Source organism: Pinus tabuliformis, chromosome 3_2 (genome assembly GCF_031772625.1).
Source record: "Pinus tabuliformis cultivar Carrire ecotype Pingquan chromosome 3_2, CPIR1, whole genome shotgun sequence".
Classification (NCBI taxonomy): Eukaryota; Viridiplantae; Streptophyta; class Pinopsida; order Pinales; family Pinaceae; genus Pinus; species Pinus tabuliformis.
The window spans coordinates 467547392-467569534 of NC_142302.1; the positions used below are offsets into that span (position 1 = coordinate 467547392).

Genomic DNA, 22143 nt, shown 5'->3' on the forward strand with positions numbered 1-22143 from the left:
TCTTAACAGAAGATTTTAGATCAGGGATTGCACAAATCCCATCATAAAGGCAACAAGCCACGAATTAGAAAGACAAAAGCTCAGTTACTAATACTGTCGAATGTTTGTCTGTTTTCAATGTAGGAAAATTATATTTCGGACCAATTGCTAGTACATTAAACATTTTAAATTTATTTGTGCCACTTCATTAACAAAATCAGTGGATCTGTTTACCACCTAAATCCAATGAGCAAAGCCACAATATATATGAGAATTTGCCATAATAGAGCACAACTTTTCTGAACCAAGAAAAGAATTTGAAACTGCCACTGCCTGTCCAGCATCACATTCAAGGTGGGAGAGGGAACAAAAAAATCTCAATAGCAATCTCAACATCAATAGCAATCTCTATGTGAAGGTGAGCAGGAACCTGTCATAGACCCTTCCCATTCATAACCCTTGGCATTACAAAATTAAGCCTTGAGCTCCTACATCACTCAAAAAAAACTCTTCAACATTCACAGGCATTCTTAAAGAAATAGCCCAAGAAGCATCTCTAATTTTCATTGGATCTACAGAGATTCTGGCAGATATCAGTCGATCTTGGCAAATGCCCTTTGACAAATACACAGGTTTACCTAGGCAAAGGGCCTAGTTCAACCTCTCACCATTGCAAAAGGCAAACCCTGCAGTTTATGGCCCAGCTACCTCTCTATATGTTTTATGAATTAAAGTAAATGCAGCTCGAATGCCGATGCAAGATATAAATGAGATGCAGACTAGACTATTCTTATGTTTCCTACCTAGGAGTATGAAAACACCAAAAGACATGAAAAAATGAAAATTAAAACAAGCTGCATACAGGAAATTGTTCACTGAAATACAAATTGCCAAACTTCAAATACTTAAAAGTGTATTGAGGATAGCCATGAATATTACTGGAAATCGCATTTTCACATCAATTTGTCAGCACAACAATTAAGATAAAGCAAGAACAGATATCAAATACCCGAATAGCCAACAACAAATGAACATCTATTCTTACAAATTTCCATATTACCATGGGCAGCAAGAGTAGCATATAGTAACAGAAAAACCAGAATTCTCCAGCAAAATTGGCCAACAATGGCTTCTCAATTAACAAGAAATTAACTTGCATTGTCAAGAAGAACCCCCTTCTTGCAGTTATACAAAAATGAGAGAAGTCGAAATGTTTCAAATTCCTGACTCTTAAAATCCTACAGCTCAGGTGCCAAGAAGTTGTCCTACATTTATCTTATCTTTTACGTATTCTCTCCAAGCCTCATATGCTTTTCTAATTTCATGAGTGGGGAAATTGGTGCTGTTCAACTAGGAACCAATAGAGAGCTAAGTTATGCTCTCTTTTATTGAACTTCTTATCCAACTTAGACAGGAATGTGTTCACTGAGCTTATTTCCTTAGTTGGAATCTGTCCATTTTCTCTAACCCTTGCCATGCTGATTATGGGAATCTGTTATATGATACTCCTTCCTTAGTTTTGCCTTTCCTGTAATGCTCCCATCATTTTAGCTTGAGATAAGAATACATTGTCTGCTCCGAAAGGAGTCACTTTCACTGTGTTGGAACATCTGGAGGAGAGTCAACAGAATCTTGTCGCCATTCTTTCAAAAGATCAACATATCTCTGCCACCCCTCCTGTCTTTGCTTCCCATCTTGCACTCTCCTGGGCCAACACTAGTTTTGGAACTCATGCAATTTTTGGTAGAGATCTCTGTACAATGCATTCACATCATCTTGAATTTCCAAAACATATTCTACAAATTCAGCAATCTCACTTCTAGCTGCTTTGTAATATTCAACTTGATTTTTCAGATATGAAATAGCTTTCTGTAGTTCTCCACCTCTCAAGCCATTTGGAGAATGCTAGACTCATTCACATCTGATACTGGGTCTGATTCATTCACATCTGATACAGTAGTCTCTATGGTCTCTATCACCACTTGGGTTAGCAAATGTTTTTCTTTTCGTGTTTGTCTACCTAACAATTTGCTTTTGTTTTCTATTGAAAGAGATGTTAATTGAAGTTAGAGATGGAAGGATTCTGCTAAATTTGGCAGTGGGACCCACAAGTGAAGCTAAGGCGCAGTTATACTTTCACCATTGCTGATGTTCCAAATGAGAGTGAGGGGCCTGCTTATATACTAGGCAAGAGCCTCTTCATGGAAAGTCATGTCCCATTCAGACATGCCTCTTCAACCTCATTACTAATTAACTAATCATTATTACAATTATCATCATTATTTATATTTAATGTATTTTATTCATAACAAATAATTAGAAAAGAGTTTTCCAAAATGGTGATGTCTTGTACACCTCAATGGAGGGCTATTTTCAATCTCAAATAGAGACCATATAATTCAGCCTAATTGCTAGATTTTCCACCAAGTCCCCACGAGAATTGATCCACAATTATTCCTTCGGGATTAAGAAGCATCCCTCCCCCTATTGTTGTTGAAGAATATACATGGTTCGGTCTTCATAGTTGTACTTGAGTCATAATGAAATATAATCAAAATTGACTTGTTAAAGCATGGGTTTCATGCTTGGGTCAATTGTCATAGGTCAAGCCTCCATTGTAGGCTTTTAGGATTTGTAAATCAAAGTCAAAGTCCACTTTGTTATGTCAAAATCTTCCTCCATCAGGTCTCCTTGCAGTTGGCCTTCAAATCAATAGTCAACAAGTCGGCTTCACTAAATAGACTCATGTTAGCTCATTTACAGTGGGAAACAACTATATATATGAGTGTAGATTTCGCTCAACAAGAATTACAGAGATACAAGTTCGGAAATTTCACAGAAGAGTTCGGTGTATTAGAGTGAGGGAATTCAGTGAAGTTGAAGTGAAGAATGATTTGAACTTTAAAGGAGTTGAAGCATCAATGCAAGCCAAAATATTTTAAGGCTACCACCAAAACAAACCAAAGTTAACGCTACCACCACAGGACCGAAACTTGAGTTGGCACCACAAAACCAAGGCATGAATGTATTGCAGTTTTTTTCATCATTGTTGGACCGAAACTTGGGCTATCTCCACAGGACCGAGGACTGAAACTATACTGCAAAACAGACCGAAGCTCATTTGGGATATCAGAGAACCAAAGTATTGAAGCTTGTTTGGAACTCTCACGGGACTGAAGCATAATTAAGATGCCACAGAACTGAAGCACGATGTGCCAAGGTTGACTTGATGGATGGAAGTAGTCTTAAGTCTAAATTATGACTCATGAGGGTCTTGGTCATCTCAATGTTTGTTTTGAATCTACCGGAGGAAGAATTACTTGACTGAGTTTTCCCCTACGTAAGGGTTTTGTCCTGGCTGCGTGCCTACATCTTGTGTCATTTTCTATTTGTTGTTTGGCATTAGTCTTGACAATAAGAAATGATAAATCAAAAGAAAGAAAAATAATAATGAAACATCACAAGATAATGTCATAATAAGAGAAATCAATTAACTTGCCACCTTATTGGATTTCTCAACATGGTATCAGAGCTATGGTTGAAGATGGCAAGAAGGAAATGCAGTCTTGGAAGAAAAAGTAGAATATGGTCTGAAATCTTTGAAGTGTGAGGAAGGCTTTAAGTTAGGGCAATTATATGAAGATTGCTGGACATTGGATAAACCAATGCTCCCTGTGTGTTTCGCGACATGGACTAACCGCCTCTCGTGGATCCTTATCTCTGGCGATGCAATCGTTGACTAACATTTGCGGGTTTTGGTCTAACGACAATCGTGATTCCCAACAAGTTTTATCAGAGTGTAGGTCATGAGTTCGATACACACCCGACTTGCATTGGGGGCGAGAATGTTGGACATTGGATAAACCAACATCCCTCCTGTGTTTCGCGCAATGGACTAACCGCCTCTCTTGGATCCTTATCTTTGGCGATGCGATCATTGACTAACACCTACGAGTTTTGGTCTAACGACAATCGTGATTCCCAACAAAGATGTGTCTAAGGCCAACGAAGCCCTAAACTGTTTTGTGCAAGTCAAATAATCAAGAACAAAGTTCCTATTAATAACCAAGAACTGTAGGACCCTTTTAGTGCAGTCAAGGCTACAAAAGTAGGGGTAGTGAAGTTGTTTAAAGGACCAGCAAAGGGCTTTGATGAGTAATCACTTCCAGCATTTAAGCCCTACAAGCCTATATCATTTGTCTAAGGAAGCCTAGTATTGAAGGACATCCAAGTTAACACAGGCAGAAATTCAAATGAAAGAGATTGAGCCTTGTAACCAAAAAGGGCAGTCATCCTAGGAACATGTTGAACAGTATTCGATCCTGAAGTCTCATCAAACAAAGGGTACTCAACGCTCTAGGAACTAGCTCAAAGAAATCAAGTAAGTATTGTCATTGTTCCTTACTTAACAAATGCATATGCAACAAGTCTAATAGACTATCATCAAAGGTATGTAAACACAAGGTATGTATATTTATTTTTATGAGCTTCTAGATTTTCATATCTTAGATGGTCTATATAATCCTATTAATAGGAATAGAGTTCCTATTAATAAACAAGAACTGTAGGGCCCTTTTAGGGCAGCAAAGGCTACAAAAGTAGGCGTAGCGAAGTTGTTTAAAGGACCAGTGAAGGGCTTTGATGAGTAATCACTTTCAACATTTAAGAATCGCAGGCTTGTATCCTTTGTCTAAGGAAGCACTAGTATTTATGGCCATCCAAGTTAACACAGGCAGAAATCTGAATGAAAGAGATTGAGCCTTGTAACCAAAAAGGGCAATCATCCTAGGAACATGTTGAACAGTATTCGATCCTAAAGTCTCATCAAACAAAGGGTACTCAATGCTCTAGGAACCAACTCAAAGAAATCAAGTAAGTATTGTCATTGTTCCTTACTTAACAAATGCATATGCAACAAGTCTAATGGACTATCAAATCAAAGGCATGTAAACACAAGGTACGCATATTTATTTTTATGAGCATCTAGATTTTCATATCTTAGATGGCCTATATAATCCTTGTTTACAATTATAGTCTGGGATAAAGAATGTAATCCCTAGATGACATACAAGAACCTTAATCCTTATCTTCTAGGATTTATAAGTAATCTAGGATGTCAAGTAAAATCCTAGTGTTGATTGGAAGAACAGATAATTTGATTTTTATATAAGGTTTATAGTTATACTAGGATTCCATCCTCCATTGTTGCATAGAAAATCTAGATCGAAAAATTAAAATCATGTTCTTGATATCACATGTTTTGCTTGAAAATATTTATTACAGGTATAAAAGATCATGGCTTAATACAAAGAGAACACTTCAAGGAATCCTTACAAGGTTTGTCAAGGAACATCTCCAGGTATGTCTTAGACTATACACTTTATGAATTCTCTTAATATTAAAGGTATGTTCATCATCTTTTAGAATTTGCGTTAGGTTACTAACATCATTGTGTCAAGCTCCCCTAATCATAAAGATTCTTATTTGGGTGATTAATCATTAGATAAATCTACCATCTTTATATCTTTGATCATTCTTGTGGAACCCTAAAAAGGTTCTCTGTAAACCCTACTGTTGTTGAAGAATTTACATGGTTCGATCTTCATAATTGTTCTTGAGTCATAATGAAATATAATCAAAATTGACTTGTTAAAGCATGGGTTTCATGCTTGGGTCAATTGTCATTGGTCAAGCCTCCATTGTAGGCTTTTAGGATTTGTAAGTCAAAGTCAAAGTCCACTTTGTTATGTCAAAATCTTCCTCCATCAGGTCTCCTTACAGTTGGCCTTCAAATCAATAGTCAACAAGTCGGCTTCACTAAATAGACTCATGTTAGCTCATTTACAGTGGGAAACAACTATATATATGAGTGTAGATTTCGCTCAACAAGAATTACAGAGATACAAGTTCGGAAATTTCACAGAAGAGTTCGGTGTGTTACAGTGAGGGAATTCAGTGAAGTTGAAGTGAAGAATGATTTGAACTTTCAAGGAGTTGAAGCATCAATGCAAGCCAAAATATTTTAAGGCTACCACCACAACAGACCAAAGTTAACGCTACCACCACAGGACCGAAACTTGAGTTGGCACCACAAAACCAAGGCATGAATGTATTGCAGTTTTTTTCATCATTGTTGGACCGAAACTTGGGCTATCTCCACAGGACCGAGGACTGAAACTATATTGCAAAACAGACCGAAGCTCATTTGGGATATCAGAGAACCAAAGTATTGAAGCTTGTTTGGAACTCTCACGGGACTGAAGCATAATTAAGATGCCACAGAACTGAAGCACGATGTGTCAAGGTTGACTTGATGGATGAGGGTCTTGGTCATCTCAATGTTTGTTTTGAATCTACCGGAGGAAGAATTACTTGACTGAGTTTTCCCCTATCTAAGGGTTTTGTCCTGGCTGCGTGCCTACATCTTGTGGCATTTTCTATTTGTCGTTTGGCATTAGTCTTGACAATAAGAAAGGATAAATCAAAAGAAAGAAAAATAATAATGAAACATCACAAGATAATGTCATAATAAGAAAAATCAATTAACTTGCCACCTTATTGGATTTCTCAACATGGTATCAAAACTATGGTTGAAGATGGCAAGAAGGAAATGCAGTCTTGGAAGAAAAAGTAGAATATGGTCTGAAATCTTTGAAGTGTGAGGAAGGCTTTAAGTTAGGGCAATTATATGAAGATTGCTGGACATTGGATAAACCAATGCTCCCTGTGTGTTTCGCGACATGGACTAACCGCCTCTCGTGGATCCTTATCTCTGGCGATGCAATCGTTGACTAACATTTGCGGGTTCTGGTCTAACGACAATCGTGATTCCCAACAAGTTTTATCAGAGTGTAGGTCATGAGTTCGATACACACCCGACTTGCATTGGGGGCGAGAATGTTGGACATTGGATAAACCAACATCCCTCCTGTGTTTCGCGACATGGACTAACCGCCTCTCTTGGATCCTTATCTTTGGCGATGCGATCATTGACTAACACCTACGAGTTTTGGTCTAACGACAATCGTGATTCCCAACAAAGATGTGTCTAAGGCCAACGAAGCCCTAAACTGTTTTGTGCAAGTCAAATAATCAAGAACAAAGTTCCTATTAATAACCAAGAACTGTAGGACCCTTAGGGCAATCAAGGCTACAAAAGTAGGGGTAGTGAAGTTGTTTAAAGGACCAGCAAAGGGCTTTGATGAGTAATCACTTCCAGCATTTAAGCCCTGCAGGCCTATATCATTTGTCTAAGGAAGCCTAGTATTGAAGGACATCCAAGTTAACACAGGCAAAAATTCAAATGAAAGAGATTGAGCCTTGTAACCAAAAAGGGCAGTCATCCTAGGAACATGTTGAACAGTATTCGATCCTGAAGTCTCATCAAACAAAGGGTACTCAACGCTCTAGGAACTAGCTCAAAGAAATCAAGTAAGTATTGTCATTGTTCCTTACTTAACAAATGCATATGCAACAAGTCTAATAGACTATCATCAAAGGTATGTAAACACAAGGTATGTATATTTATTTTTATGAGCTTCTAGATTTTCATATCTTAGATGGTCTATATAATCCTATTAATAGGAATAGAGTTCCTATTAATAAACAAGAACTGTAGGACCCTTTTAGGGCAGCAAAGGCTACAAAAGTAGGCGTAGCGAAGTTGTTTAAAGGACCAGTGAAGGGCTTTGATGAGTAATCACTTTCAACATTTAAGAATCGCAGGCTTGTATCCTTTGTCTAAGGAAGCACTAGTATTTATGGCCATCCAAGTTAACACAGGCAGAAATCTGAATGAAAGAGATTGAGCCTTGTAACCAAAAAGGGCAATCATCCTAGGAACATGCTGAACAGTATTCGATCCTAAAGTCTCATCAAACAAAGGGTACTCAATGCTCTAGGAACCAACTCAAAGAAATCAAATATTGTCATTGTTCCTTACTTAACAAACGCATATGCAACAAGTCTAATGGACTATCAAATCAAAGGCATGTAAACACAAGGTACGCATATTTATTTTTATGAGCATCTAGATTTTCATATCTTAGATGGCCTATATAATCCTTGTTTACAATTATAGTCTGGGATAAAGAATGTAATCCCTAGATGACATACAAGAACCTTAATCCTTATCTTCTAGGATTTATACGTAATCTAGGATGTCAAGTAAAATCCTAGTGTTGATTGGAAGAAAAGATAATTTGATTTTTATATAAGGTTTATAGTTATACTAGGATTCCATCCTCCATTGTTGCATAGAAAATCTAGATTGAAAAATTAAAATCATGTTCTTGGTATCACATGTTTTGCTTGAAAGTATTTATTACAGGTATAAAAGATCATGGCTTAATACAAAGAGAACACTTCAAGGAATCCTTACAAGGTTTGTCAAGGAACATCTCCAGGTATGTCTTAGACTATACACTTTATGAAATTCTCTTAATATAAAAGGTATGTTCATCATCTTTTAAAATTTGCGTTACATTACTAACATCATTGTGTCAAGCTCCCCGAATCATAAAGATTCTTATTTGGGTGATTAATCATTATAGATAAATCTACCATCTTTATATCTTTGATCATTCTTGTGGAACCCTAAAAAGGTTCTCTGTAAAACCCTAACGTAAAGGTATGTCAATGATAATGTGTGAAACCCTAGCCTACTTAGGGTTATTGGTAAAGTCTAAGAAAATGTTATTCTTAATGTTTGAAGTTTTGATGATGTCATGTTTGGGGTTTTGGTATGGTCATAAAAACCCTAATCATTTAGGGTTGGATGGTGATGTCTGAAATCCCAAACCTGTGAAGTTTTGGTAAATTTGGTTTTTGTTATGTTATTTATTGAAACCCTAGATCATTAGGGTTTGGTAGGGTTTATAAGCAAGACCCTTATTTTAGATAATGTCCTAGGAATGAATCCCTAGGTATATGTTTGTTTGTCTGATCAAGTTTGATATATCGGTATGTGTTATTAGGTCTAGTTGATATATGTTATGATATGCTTATGCATAATGATGGAATCCTAGATATGTATATATGTGTTGACCTAATTGTTGATGATCATAAGTCCTAGGGTTTGTAACTAAACCCTTGTCGAAGTTTGATATTCTAAGATGATCTTGTTTAACCTTGATGATGAATCTAGGGTTTACAACGAAACCCTAGTAGAAATTGGTCATGTTGTTGAAACTTTAAATTGAGCTAGCTTAATGATTCATGTATGAAATCTAGGATCTTGCACAAAATCCTATTAGAAATCTAACATATGAATTCAGAAAGTTGTTAGATGCATTATTGAATTACACTTGTTGCTTTGAGGGTTTGTTATAGGTCATTAAAGAATTTGTCATATCTCTGAAGGAAATATCGAGGCTCTAGATAAAATGAGATTGATATCTTGATTGAGTTGTTGATATGATTTAGGGTTTGTAACAAAACACCAGCAAGAAGTTGAAATATAGAAGCATAGTCTCTTGTTGATTATGTACCTAACTAAGTTTGGGAATTTGATATATAAAGTCTAATGCTTCCATTATTGTATGATGTGGTTAACTTCATGCTTCTTTAGATTTGATTGTACTTGCTATATAAGATGTGCAGGTACATAATCTTCAAGATGGTGAAGATGTTCGTATGTAAAGTTGATATGATAAGCATGATGAAGGAAGTGATTTGAATAGTGATGATCAATATGACTTTAATAAGAAGGATGGAAGCCATGAAAGATTCTCCAATGTCATAAGAAGATGTTGATCTCCCTAAGCTAAGAGGGAGCCTGGATAGAAGAAATTTCCTTAAGTTAAGAGGGAGGACATATTATGGTCATAATAGATACCTTGAAAGAAGAAATTGGAAAATGAATTTTGAGGAGCTACTGAAATAAGGAAAGCAAGATCTGATTATAGAATATGTTGCTGCATGTGAACTAGGAAAGGAAGATGTATGATTGAGGAATCTTCTGTCAAGATTCATTTGAAAGTCCTACTATTACAAATTGAGAAGCAACATCAAGTTGTCTAAAAGACCTCAGAGGTTTGTGTCTACTTGTGTATATTTGAAAGTTTGTTAATGATTGGGGTTGTGTTTGTACAGGTAAATCTCTCAAAGGTTTTACATATTGGTTACCGATCAATTTGATCGAGAGAGATTTGTTACCAATTTGTTTGATCAAGAAGGATTTGCTAACGAGAATAATTGAGTGTGTTGAAGCTTTGTGTGTAAGACACATTGCCTAGGAGGACATCTAGTCGGCACATTGTGTTGATGTTTGGATGCCGAAGTTGGGAGGGTGGAATTGGTCATAGAGCTCTGACCTCAGATACGCACCTGGATCCCTAGTTTGATGGTTAGCAAGTTAGCAAGTAAGCCTGATGGTACCTAAAGAGGCTAAAAGCTTTAGTCCATCTTAGTCCCACCCGGATAGATTGCCCTGGTCAGGAATCTAGTCTGTGGCGCTACATGTACCTAAACTCTTTGTAGATCATGTGTTTTGAGATCTTCCATGTACCTCTATAGATATATGTAAGTATGAATACCTCCCTAGTTAAGAGGGAGTGTTGAAGAATGTAACTAGGTTCGTTCTTCATAATTGTACTTGAGTCATAAAGTGTTATGCTCTTAACCTGCAAGACGATACCAGAATACCAAATATGCGAAGAAATATACCCAGAACATACAACAATGAGAAATAACAGCAAGTATTTTATTATTTAGAAAGCAATGTTCACTTGCCTCTTCGAGGGGACAACCTCCAATAGAGCTGAGCTCAATTACAAAAATAAGACACGATGCTCCTCAAGGGGAGTCTCTATCCTTTATATAGGATTCATACATGCAATACCATGGAACAATACCATGGTTCTTATTAATACCATTTATCTAATACCATGGCCCATTTGCAACTAACTGTGGTCCCTTCATTAAATGCGGGTTAACCACTTACAATTATTAATATGGGCTTTACTGACTCTTTACTTAACGATAACTATGACTCGATCCTATTACATAAATAAGGGGGTTAAGGTTGGACCCTAACATGCCATCCCCCATAAGAATAGCCTTGTCCTCAAGGCTGAAGCTGCGGAAACCGCTGAAGGATAATGGTTGGTTCCCAGGTTGCATCTTCCGGAGAGGTGTCTTTCCACTTGACGAGGACTTCCTTGATCGTGCGGCCACGCAGGTGTTGTTCTCGTGTGTCAAGAACCTGTTCAGGTTGGAGCCCGATTGACCCTTCTTCGTCCACTTCAGGTAGACTGGTTTGAATTCTACAATGGTTCCCAATCACTTTCTTGAGGCATGAGACATGGAAGACTGGATGGATTTTTGCAATGGGTGGCAAAGCTAGCTTGTAGGCGACTTCTCCAATGCGCTGAAGTACATGATATGGTCCGTAGAATTTTGCAGATAATTTCTGACAACCCTTGTCTTTGAGTGATGTTTGCTTATACGATTGCAGCCTCAAAAATACCTTATCCCCTTCTTGAAATTGGCGTTCTGACCAATGTTGATCTGCATGTTGCTTCATGCAGTTTTGGGCTTGATGAAGATTCTCTCTAAGGTGAGCCAGCATGGTTGTGTGGCTCTGTAGGAGTTGATCCACTGCTTGTACCTTTGAGCATCCCTTGATATAAGTAGGCGAAGGAGGGAGTTGACCATAAACTGCTTCATATGGAGTCATTTTGGTGGTGGCATGATAATTGGTGTTATACCACCATTCTGCTAGAGGTAACCACTGTACCCAGAGATGTTGCTTTTTTGAAGTGAAACACCTAAGGTAGGTCTCCAGACATTTGTTGACTGCTTCAATTTGACCATCAGTTTGTGGATGATAGGAAGTACTGAGTTGTAGTTGGGTACCTTGTAGCCAGAAGAGTTCCTACCAAAAGTTACTGGTGAAGATCGGGTCACAATCAGACACAATGGAAGTGGGCATGCCATGCAATTTAAAGATCTGATCCATGAAATATTGAGTGACCAAAGTCAGTGTAAAAGGGTGGGGTGGGCGCAAAAAAGAGCATACTTAGAAAGTCTGTCCACAACCACCATGATGACTGACTTGTTTCCTGACTTTGGAAGACCCATAATGAAATCCATAGAAACCTCTGTCCAGATTGAGGTCGGGATGGGCAATGGCTGTAATGTGCCTGGGGATTTGACTGTTTCTCCTTTGTGGCGCTAACAGACGTCGCATTCAGCGACAAAAGTAAGAATGTCTTTTTTCATGCCTGTCCAAAAAAATGATCTTCGAGTGCGAGCATACGTCTTCTGAAAGCCTGAATGTCCTGCAGTGGGAGATGAGTGCAACTCCGCCAACATGCGGCTTTTGAGGGTGGATGTTGGTGATACTACTAGTCTGTCCTTGTAGCGAAGAATCTCATCCTGCCACGAGTAGCCCGCTATGGAATTTGGATCCGTCTGCAATTGATTAATGAGTTGGGAGAGCCAGGGATGTGAAAACCATTCCTTGCGAGCCTCTTCAATCCATTCTGGAATGGGAAGGGAAATTGCGAGCAGGGTACTTTCCTCCTCAAATTGGCGGGATAACGCATCTGCTACAATATTTTCGCGCCCTTTCTTGTAAATTATCTCATAATCATATCCCAGCATTTTGGCAAGCCATTTATTTTGTTGTGGTGAGGATAGGCGTTGCTCCAAAAAATATTTAAGGCTTTGATGGTCTGTGCGGATTTGGAAACATCGCCCCAATAAGTATGGTCACCAGGTATCTACTGCATGTAAGATGGCCATCATCTCCTTCTCATAGGTAGATTGTCCCAGATTCTTCCCACTTAGTTGTTGGCTCGTGAAGGCCAAGGGTCGACCTTCCTGGATTAAGACCGCCCCAATACCCGTACCAGAAGCATCACATTCAATCACAAAAGATTTGGTGAAGTCGGGTAGTGCTAAGACTGGAGTGGAACACATGGCATGTTTGAGAGCTGTAAAGGCCTGTTGTGCTTCATCATTCCAGAGGAATGAATTTTTCTTGAGGAGTTGAGTGAGGGGCCTAGCAATGCGACCATAATTGCGGACAAATTTGCGATAGTAGCCTGTGAGACCCAAAAATCCTCTCAAGCTCTTCAAGGTCTTTGGTTGAGGCCAATCCTGCATTGCCTGGATCTTTTTGGGGTCCACCCTGACACCTTCACGCCCCACAATGTGGCCCAAATACTCAACTTCTTCCATGCCAAAAGAGCACTTGGACATCTTGACAAATAATTTATGCTTGCAAAGCATTTGCAAGAGAAGATCGACATGCTAAAGATGTGCGGCCCAAGTGCGACTGTAGATGAGGATGTCATCAAAGAAAACAAGGACAAATTTTCTGAGATATGGTTTGAGCAGGTGGTTCATAAAGCTCTGAAAACTGGATGGGGCATTACAAAGACCAAATGGCATGACCAGGAACTCATAATGGCCTTCATGAGTTCGGAAAGCAGTCTTTGGAATGTCTACTTCTTTCATGCAAATTTGGTGGTAGCCGAGCGAAGGTTGAGCTTAGTAAAGAATTGAGCCCCATTTAGTTCATCCAGCAAATCATCGACAACCGGGATGGGAAATTTATCTTTGACTGTCAACTTATTGAGGGCCTTGAAGTCTGGACACATACGCCATTCCCCATCTTTCTTGAGCACCATGACCACCGGCGATGAATAAGGACTAATGCTGGGACGAATGACGCCTGCTTCCAAGAGTTCCTTGATTATTTTTTCAATTTCATTCTTTTGGGAAAACGGATATCTATATGGGCGCACATTTGGTGGTTGGGCCCCTGGGACCAAAGTAATGCTATGATCATGTTCCCCTCTCAAGGGTGGAAGCTCATGAGACTTGTCAAAGACTGGCAAATGGTTGTTTAAGATCGATTGCATCTCAGGATGAATATGAAGAGAATTGGGTTCGAAGGCCTAGATGGCATTAAATTGGGCTATAACTCCATGGTGGCCCTTTTTTAACAATTTTTCCATCCGATGTGAGCTGATGATAGAGGGAGATCCCGCCTGGAGTCCGCGGAGGGTATGTGTGTGGTTGTTCTACTTAAAGCTCATATATAACTCCTGGAAATCCATTGTGATTGGGCAAAGTGTGTGAAACCATTCAGTGCCTAGGACAATGTCGCAACCTCCCATATGGCAAACATGTGGGTCTTTAACTGATAATCCCCCATTTGAAGTTTGACATTTTCACAGTGGCCTTCACATTTCATTATCCCCCCATCAGCAGTTTGGACCTGGAAGTTAGAAACTGCTCAGACAAAACAATGCACTGCTTCTACGACTCTTTGATGGATAAAATTATGTGTACTGCCACTATCAATCAAGACTACTATTGGGCGATGCTTAATAAAACCTCTGATTTTGAGAGTTTGGGGAGAAGAAATCCCTGCCAAAGCATGCAGCAAGATAATTGGTTCTTCAGGTACATTGTCCTGCTGGTCCTCTTCTTCCTCCTCTGGTTCCTCAAGTGGTGGGGCTTCCTCCGATGAACTGTTATTAGTAGCATCAATTTGAAAGAATTTGGGCTCCTTGCATTTATGCCCGAGGGAGTATTTCTCATCACAGTAGTAACACAATCCTTTCTTTCTTCTTTCCGCCATTTCTGCTGGTGACACCTTTTGAACCTTGAGTGTTTGGGTAGTGCTTTGAGCCTGTGTGGGGCAACCCTTGGCGATGAAATTTGGGCGATTGGACTGGGCCGCTAACGCATGTTCTACTTCACGAGCTATCCTGCAAGCATGCAGCCATGAGCTAGGGTGGTGCAGTCGGACGTGGGCTTGTATGGCTTCTTTGAGACCACTGACAAAACATTCCACGTAGAACTCATCGTGTAAACCTCCAGTGCAGAAAGCTAAGGCTTCAAAGGCTGTAATATATTCGTTCATTGTTCTTGTTTGTCGGAGCTTAGTGAGATGACCCAAAAAATCATATTCATGGTCAAAGTGATTCGTAAGAGCTTTTTTGAATGTCTGCCAAGTCAAGGGCCTTCCATAGCAATGTTGATGTCGTTGCCACCATTGCCATCTTTCATTGTCCAAGTACATGATACCCACACTAAGCTGAGTCACATCATCCAGGATGTAATTCAGTGTGAAATATTGCTCCATTTGTGCTATCCATGCTGCCGGGTGAGAACCATCAAATTTATACATGTCCAGCTTGGGTGGTCGCGGATGGGATTGTTAGCGGGTGCCAAAGAGGTGAAGAGACTGGCTAGACTCGCCCTCACTATTTCCATTCTCAATATATGCCTCCCCATGTTCCTCCACCTTGTCCTTAGAGAGTGTTTCATTTAAGTTCTTCCGTTGCAATATGACATCTTGCAATTGTGATTCAAGGTTGTCAATCCTCTCAATGGCCATAGCTTGAGCTCTAGTTTGTACCATACACTGATCCAATGTACTTGAAATTTGGGACCGCCCAAAATTTTTGGCACTAACAATTGAATGGTACCACCTTGCCTAGCTCGTCGACCTGATTCTTATGGGCTAAGTCACCAATAAGCGCCCCGGGGGGTCTTAGACTTTTTTTCGGAGTTTTACTTCTTGCTTAGGAATACTGCAGTAGCCGAATCCCAGAAATGTCAATGCTGCCCAAAGTCCTGCGAAAATCACGCCTAGGTATAGGCACCCACACAAGTAGTCAGATCTAAATGGTGAATCTGATTGTTGCTACTGCTACTAGATTTGGATGGCGGATTTGATGGATCTGAGGGATCTGAATGGCTGATCTGATAGATCTGAACGGCGAAACTAATTGTTGTTGTGGATCTTATGGATCTGATAGATCTAAATGGCTGATCTGATAGATCTGAACAGCGGAACTTATTGCTGTTGCTGCGACAAAACCCCACCTGCGAGATCTGATCTGGCAAAGATTATGCGTGATCCAGAGATAGAGAAGGGAATTATGGTCTCCAGGAGTGTCAGGTGCTACAGATTGCAATATACATAAAGGTCTAACAGTAGTACTTGGCCCAATTTTTCAGGGCAGTAACCAAGGAGGATCAACCGTACCCTTAAGTCATACAACCCGACTACTCTATCGTACACGCGAATAATCTCTCCGAGTGTTGTTCTCGGTGTACGATAGCAACAAGATGGCCGACGATTTAGCTATGGCGAGGTTTCAAGGGAGCTAGGGGGCTTCCGATATACCCAGAGGGTACTTGGAAGACAGTCCGTGTGCGGTTCTATCTAATGTGCTACTACTCGAAGGGGTACCCACAAGGGTTACAAGGGAGTCAAACAAGCGTGACCACCTCTTGTATTTCCTGCATGCATGCCTCCCCAAATCTGCAAGTTTATGCGCTCAACGACAGATCCCGTGGTTTAAAGATGCTGGAACACGTCTCTAGCCAAAAAAAAATTGCTAAAAATTAGAAATCCCACCGGCCCTGGAGAGCGCTCTGATACCACTTGTTATGCTCTTAACCTGCAAGACAATACCAGAATACCAAATATGCGAAGAAATATACCTAGAACATAGAACAATGAGAAATAACAACGAGCATTTTATTATTCAAAAAGCAATGTTCACTTGCCTCTTCGAGGGGGCAACCTCCAATAGAGCTGAGCTCAATTACAAAAATAAGACACGATGCTCCTCGAGGGGAGTCTTTATCCTTTATATAGGATTCATACATGCAATACCATGTGGCAATACCATGGTTCTTATTACTACCATCTATCTAATACCATGGCCCATTTGCAACTAACTATGGTCCCTTCATTAAATGCGGGTTTATTAATATGGGCTTTATTGACTCTTTACTTAACTATAACTATGACTCGATCCTATTACATGAATAAGGGGGTTAGGGTTGAACCCTAACATAAAGAAATATATTTATCAAAAGATAAGCAAAAAAAAATTATTATTAATTAAATTGACTTGTTAAAGCATGGGTTTCATGCTTGGGTCAATTGTCATAGGTCAAGCCTCCATTGTAGGCTTTTAGGATTTGTAAATCAAAGTCAAAGTCTACTTTGTTATATCAAAATCTTCCTCCATCATGTCTCCTTGCAGTCGGCCTTCAAATCAATAGTCAACAAGTCGACTTCACTAAATAGACTCGTGTCGGCTCATTTACAGTGGGAAACAACTATATATAAGAGTGTAGATTTCGCTCGACAAGAATTACAGAGATACAAGTTCGGAAATTTCAGTGAAAAGTTCGGTGTATTACAATGAGGTAATTCGGTGAAGTTGAAGAGAAGAATAATTCAAAGTTTCAAGGAGTTGAAGCATTAATGCAAACTGAAATGTTTTAGGGCTACCACCACCACAAACCGAAGTCAAAGCTGCCACCACAAGACCGAAACTTGAGTTGTCACCACAGGACCGAGGCATGAATGTATTACAGTGTTTGTCATCATTGCTGGACCGAAACTTGGGCTATCTCCATAGGACCGACGACTAAAACTATACTGCAAAACAAACCGAAGCTCATTTGGTATATCACAGAACCAAATTATTGAAGCTTCTTTGGAACTGTCACGGGACTGAAGCATAATTAAGATGCCACAAAGTTGAAGCACGATATGTCAAGGTTGACTTGATGGATGGAAGTAGTCTTTAGTCTAGATTATGAGGGTCTTGGTCATCTCAATCTTTGTTTTGAATCTACTGGAGGAAGAATTACTTGACTAGGTTTTCCCCTGCGTAGGGGTTTTGCCCTAGATGCGTGCCTAAATCTCGTGTCCTTTTCTATTTGTTTTTTAGCATTAGTCTTGATGATAAGAAAGGATAAATCGAAAGAAAGAAAAAAATAATGAAACATCACAAGATAATGTCATAATAAGAGAAATCAATTAACTTGCCACCCTATTGGATTTCTCAACAACTTCCACCCCTATTCCCAACAATTTATTTTATCAACCAAACAAATTTTGAATTGTTGAAAAATAAAATCATTGGTATTTTAAAATCCAAAAATTTATATGCAGCGAAAATAAAATCGAGAGATCAATCACACATTACAACAAATAAACACCCACAACAATTCTCCTTCATTAATTATTCTCAAGAAAATTAGGGTTTTGACCCACATAGAAATTACAAGGAAATATGCATTAACTGGAACATGTAACTCGGCCCACTAGAAGAATTCAAACCCAGGAATTTCGGCCCAGTGGAAATTAGCAACTGAAGAAATTCACCCTAGATATTTTCAACCCACCTCTCACCAGCCACTCAGCCCTACGGCTTCCCCTTGAATAGCCTTTACGCCTCAGGAATTTCAGCCCTAGTAAATCGGTCTCTCCAACAAATCGACCTCCTTCCCACTCCAGCAATTCAGCCTCCTGGAAATGCTCTCCACCTACACTATTCCTCCTCTACGACTACAATCTAGTTGAGCCACTCACTCTAGAGGAAAATCGCTTTTTCTCCTTGTCCTTAGAGCCACTCGCTCTAGAGGAAAATCGCTTTTTCTCCTTGTCCTTAGGCTTATTTTATAATCTTCATCAAGCCTAAATCCCTAACCCTAATCTCCCTTGTAGAACATCTAGGAAATCAATGGTTGAATTCATTTCTAAGTCACTCAAATAATTTCATTATTTATTCTTGAAAATTGACTAAATAGTCCACAATAATTAATTGACTTTAAGTATTGTACTTTTCCTAAGTTCAACTTAGGAAAGAAGACATCACTTACTCCACCAAGCAAGCACCTAAAGAGGCGATAAATCATCTTCCACATGCTAAGACACCAAGCCTATGCAGAAGAGTTTCCAAAGCTACCACAAGCTTCAACAAATTTGAAGCACCTTCCTCCATCAAGAACATTTTCAACACAAGACATGCATGATAGAGAGGAGGAAGCATTATCATGGAATACAATCCCATTATAGGGATGTGCCACTACTAATAGATTGTAGAAAAGAGCTCAAAGTCAAAAAATAAAAAATAAAAATAGTAGAAAACAATACTATATATAAAATGCAACAAAGAATGACACATTGAACAACAATGTCCAAAGCCAAGTGTTTTGCCATTCAGAAAATAGTGACTAAGCATGAAATAACAAGGATCTATAGATCTATTTGGCAATGAGGAAAGTTGTAAAGTCTATTTGAGGTAATCCCCAAGCTGGTCAATGTACCAAGGATACTACAAAAAAATTTAATATTAAATGTAACAAATGCCAGAAGGTCACAAATTGAGAACCCCAACTCAAGGATCAAATAGACTTACAATGCAAGGACAGAACTGTAGAGAGCGAGAACACCTTACCCATCGCTGTTCATCTCGTCATAAACAACCAAGACAATCTGTTTTGTTATAAAAGCGGTCCAGTCAAGGGACCCCAAGGATAAAGATTGTACACATCATGTCATAAAGATCAGTTTAATTATACAAAATCTAGTGTTTAGGAAGCTCTTTGTTGTGACAAGGAATAAAACCAACCATCAAAAAGTGAAGATCTTTTAAGAAAGTGCAAAAGAAGCGCACTGGACCTACAAAAGATTTTGAAAATCAGCAGGTAAATTACTCATGTGACAACTCCATAGTAAAGTGACATAAGATGTAAAGAGGTTGGCTTATCATGTAATGAAGATGAACAAGCTTGTTAAATTAGCATAGCATATCCCGGATGCGAGTGTTTAGGCACGCAGGTATGAAGCAGTGACCTTGGGTTGGCAAGTGGCGAGGCCACCTGGCCACCCACACTTCCACTCAGAAGCATATACAAAAAGCCATCGCCGATATTAATGGCACATTACTGAACTGCGCAAGTCGAGGCTTCATCAATTTGGTTTTCAAGATGGCCTCTTGAAACCGTCTTCCCCGGCTCCGCCTCCTCTGAACTGCAATTGTCTCCCTGCTGCTACAGAGTCGAGCTCGCGCACGACAATGGGAAGACGCTGCCAAGTTCTATGCTGTATTGAGATGGTGAATGGTGCACATTTCTCGCAAAGTCTTCTATGCTGCCTACGGACTGGTTCTTCAGTGTTGAATCTCGCTCTGAACCATTGATTACAAGTCCTTTTGTTCCCATTGACCACTCATTCTTTGGCACTGCTCCTTCCCGTCCTCGACCGCTCAATTTTGCCTAGGTGAGCATGCCTCGTTTGCATCATCGAATGCGTTGCAGGAGGGGCAGTAGCAGAGGAAGATCGCTCCCCCTCTCTAACTCGTCCCCCTGTGACTCATCCTCCCCTTCGACTGTGCATTTCTCTGGACGCTACCTAGCCACTCACAGCAGTCAGGGGCGGCTCAGACTGCAAGTCCAGTCTGTTGACGTTGCTCCCCAGCCTCCTGTTGCCTCTATTTCAATTTCGCTGCACGCTGGAACATCCCTGCCTAATAGCAACTATCTCAGTGGCATTTAGAGAGGATCCACAAAACTCTGAAGACCCAGCCCGCAATACTCAGGCGCGAAACACCACCAGCAAGAAAAAAGCCCCTGGAAACAGCTCAGGGATGCACAGAAGCAGCGAAGCAACTCAGGGACGCACAGAAGCAACTCAAGGACACACCAATCGAGGCTGCTTCAAGAACATGGAAGAAACTCCGAGAGATAAACAGGATGCAGAAGATGACATGGAGACGTACAGGTGTCTGATAGTGGAAGAACCTCCTCCCTCTAACGACACCTAGCTGGTCAATGTTTTTCAGGTTCTGGGTTCCCGGCTCCCAATACTATGGGTCTATTTTGATGTTTTTTTTTTGCAAAGCTGTTAATTTTGATGATTGTTCAAAAAACCCGTTCCACTCTAGTACTACAAGCTGTTACCCCTGCGTGGGCAGCAAACTCTTATAGATTTGCACTGGTTTCCCCGGTGTGGGCAGCCTCTTTCCAGTATTTTGTTGTTAAACATGGCATAATTTGGGACTTGCTCTGCAGAGGCCGGTGCCTCCTTGTAATACTTTTGTTACATTAATAAAATTAGTCTAATTTAGAAGAAAAAAATTAGCAGAGCATATTAATTGAAAGTTACCATTGTTGAGAAATATTTAAAATGTGGGTAGGCCATTTGAAGGAAGTTCTACATAGGAGGATACTCAACAGAAGAAAATGTTGCTGATCAATGAGGATAGTCAAACACAGATTAGTCTCAGAATTATGGGTACTTCACTATACAATACAATCGAGAACATCAATTGGGTTTAGCTTGAGTGGGTGGGAGGAATAATTGTCATCCTCCCCATCCAATTTCAATTCCCACAAGTGACATGTTAAACTCATATTGAGTATATTGTTGTAATAACTTTGAGACTTGTTGTTGAACAACCTTGAGCCCTGAAGAATATCTTACCTTGCCGACAAGCTAGAGGGTGGGTGCTTGGTTACATGGAAAAAAAAAATACAATTGAGAATGGGAATTGAGATGTAATAGCAAACATGATGAAATCTGATAGAAGTAGGGCCACCTAACATTATAGCCATCTCAGACTTCCTTCATAGACAAAGTGGGAAGGAGAAATAATATATTAGGATTATAACGAAATAAATAGGATGACTGTGATATTGTGTTGTATTATCTCATAATTTATTCATATCAGCACAACGTAAACAGAAAGACCAATAAAAATATCTGAGATAGAAATTAGAACAAACTCTCTCGCCATGGTTGATCTCAGCTACTGAACGAACTTGAATGGATAGGTTGGTAACATAGTCTAAATCAATATCATCAGTTGTTATAACATGACAGACAGAAATCCTCATCATGTATTCATCCCATCAGTTGTTATAACATGACAGACAGAAATCCTCATCATGTATTCATCCTAATGTAGACACAGCCCATACACCCTTTCACAGTGTTTTGATTTCTCTTTTAACAACCTGAAGGTAGAATTAGCAGATCCTAACAACCCAACTAGTTTAACTGTTTATCTTAATCCATGCTTCTTCCCACTCTATTATAAACCTTCAACAAATAATCACTTGACTATAACCTGAAACAGTTAGCTATGCTGACCTCAAGGAGTTTAACTTCATTGCACTAAATTCTAATCAATGATTATGTTGTCCACTGCAACATACAAGAGGGTGTGATTGAAAAACATTTAATTGACTACAATGCAACTTCCCATGGCCACATGCAAGTTAATACACAAAAAACAGGACAATCATGTCTCCAATTTCACTTGTAACAGGCTGGCCTAGGTGCACATTTTGCAGGCAACAGAAGTACATTAATGAGCAACTTAACAT

At 39.5% G+C, this 22143-nt stretch overlaps 1 protein-coding gene across 13 annotated transcripts in view; it reads right to left on the reverse strand.

Annotated features, from left to right (window-relative positions):
• Nucleotides 1-22143, reverse strand: part of LOC149181305 (uncharacterized) — a 150674-nt gene that overhangs the window by 95960 nt on the left and 32571 nt on the right. The gene's annotated exons all lie outside the window — the stretch shown is intronic.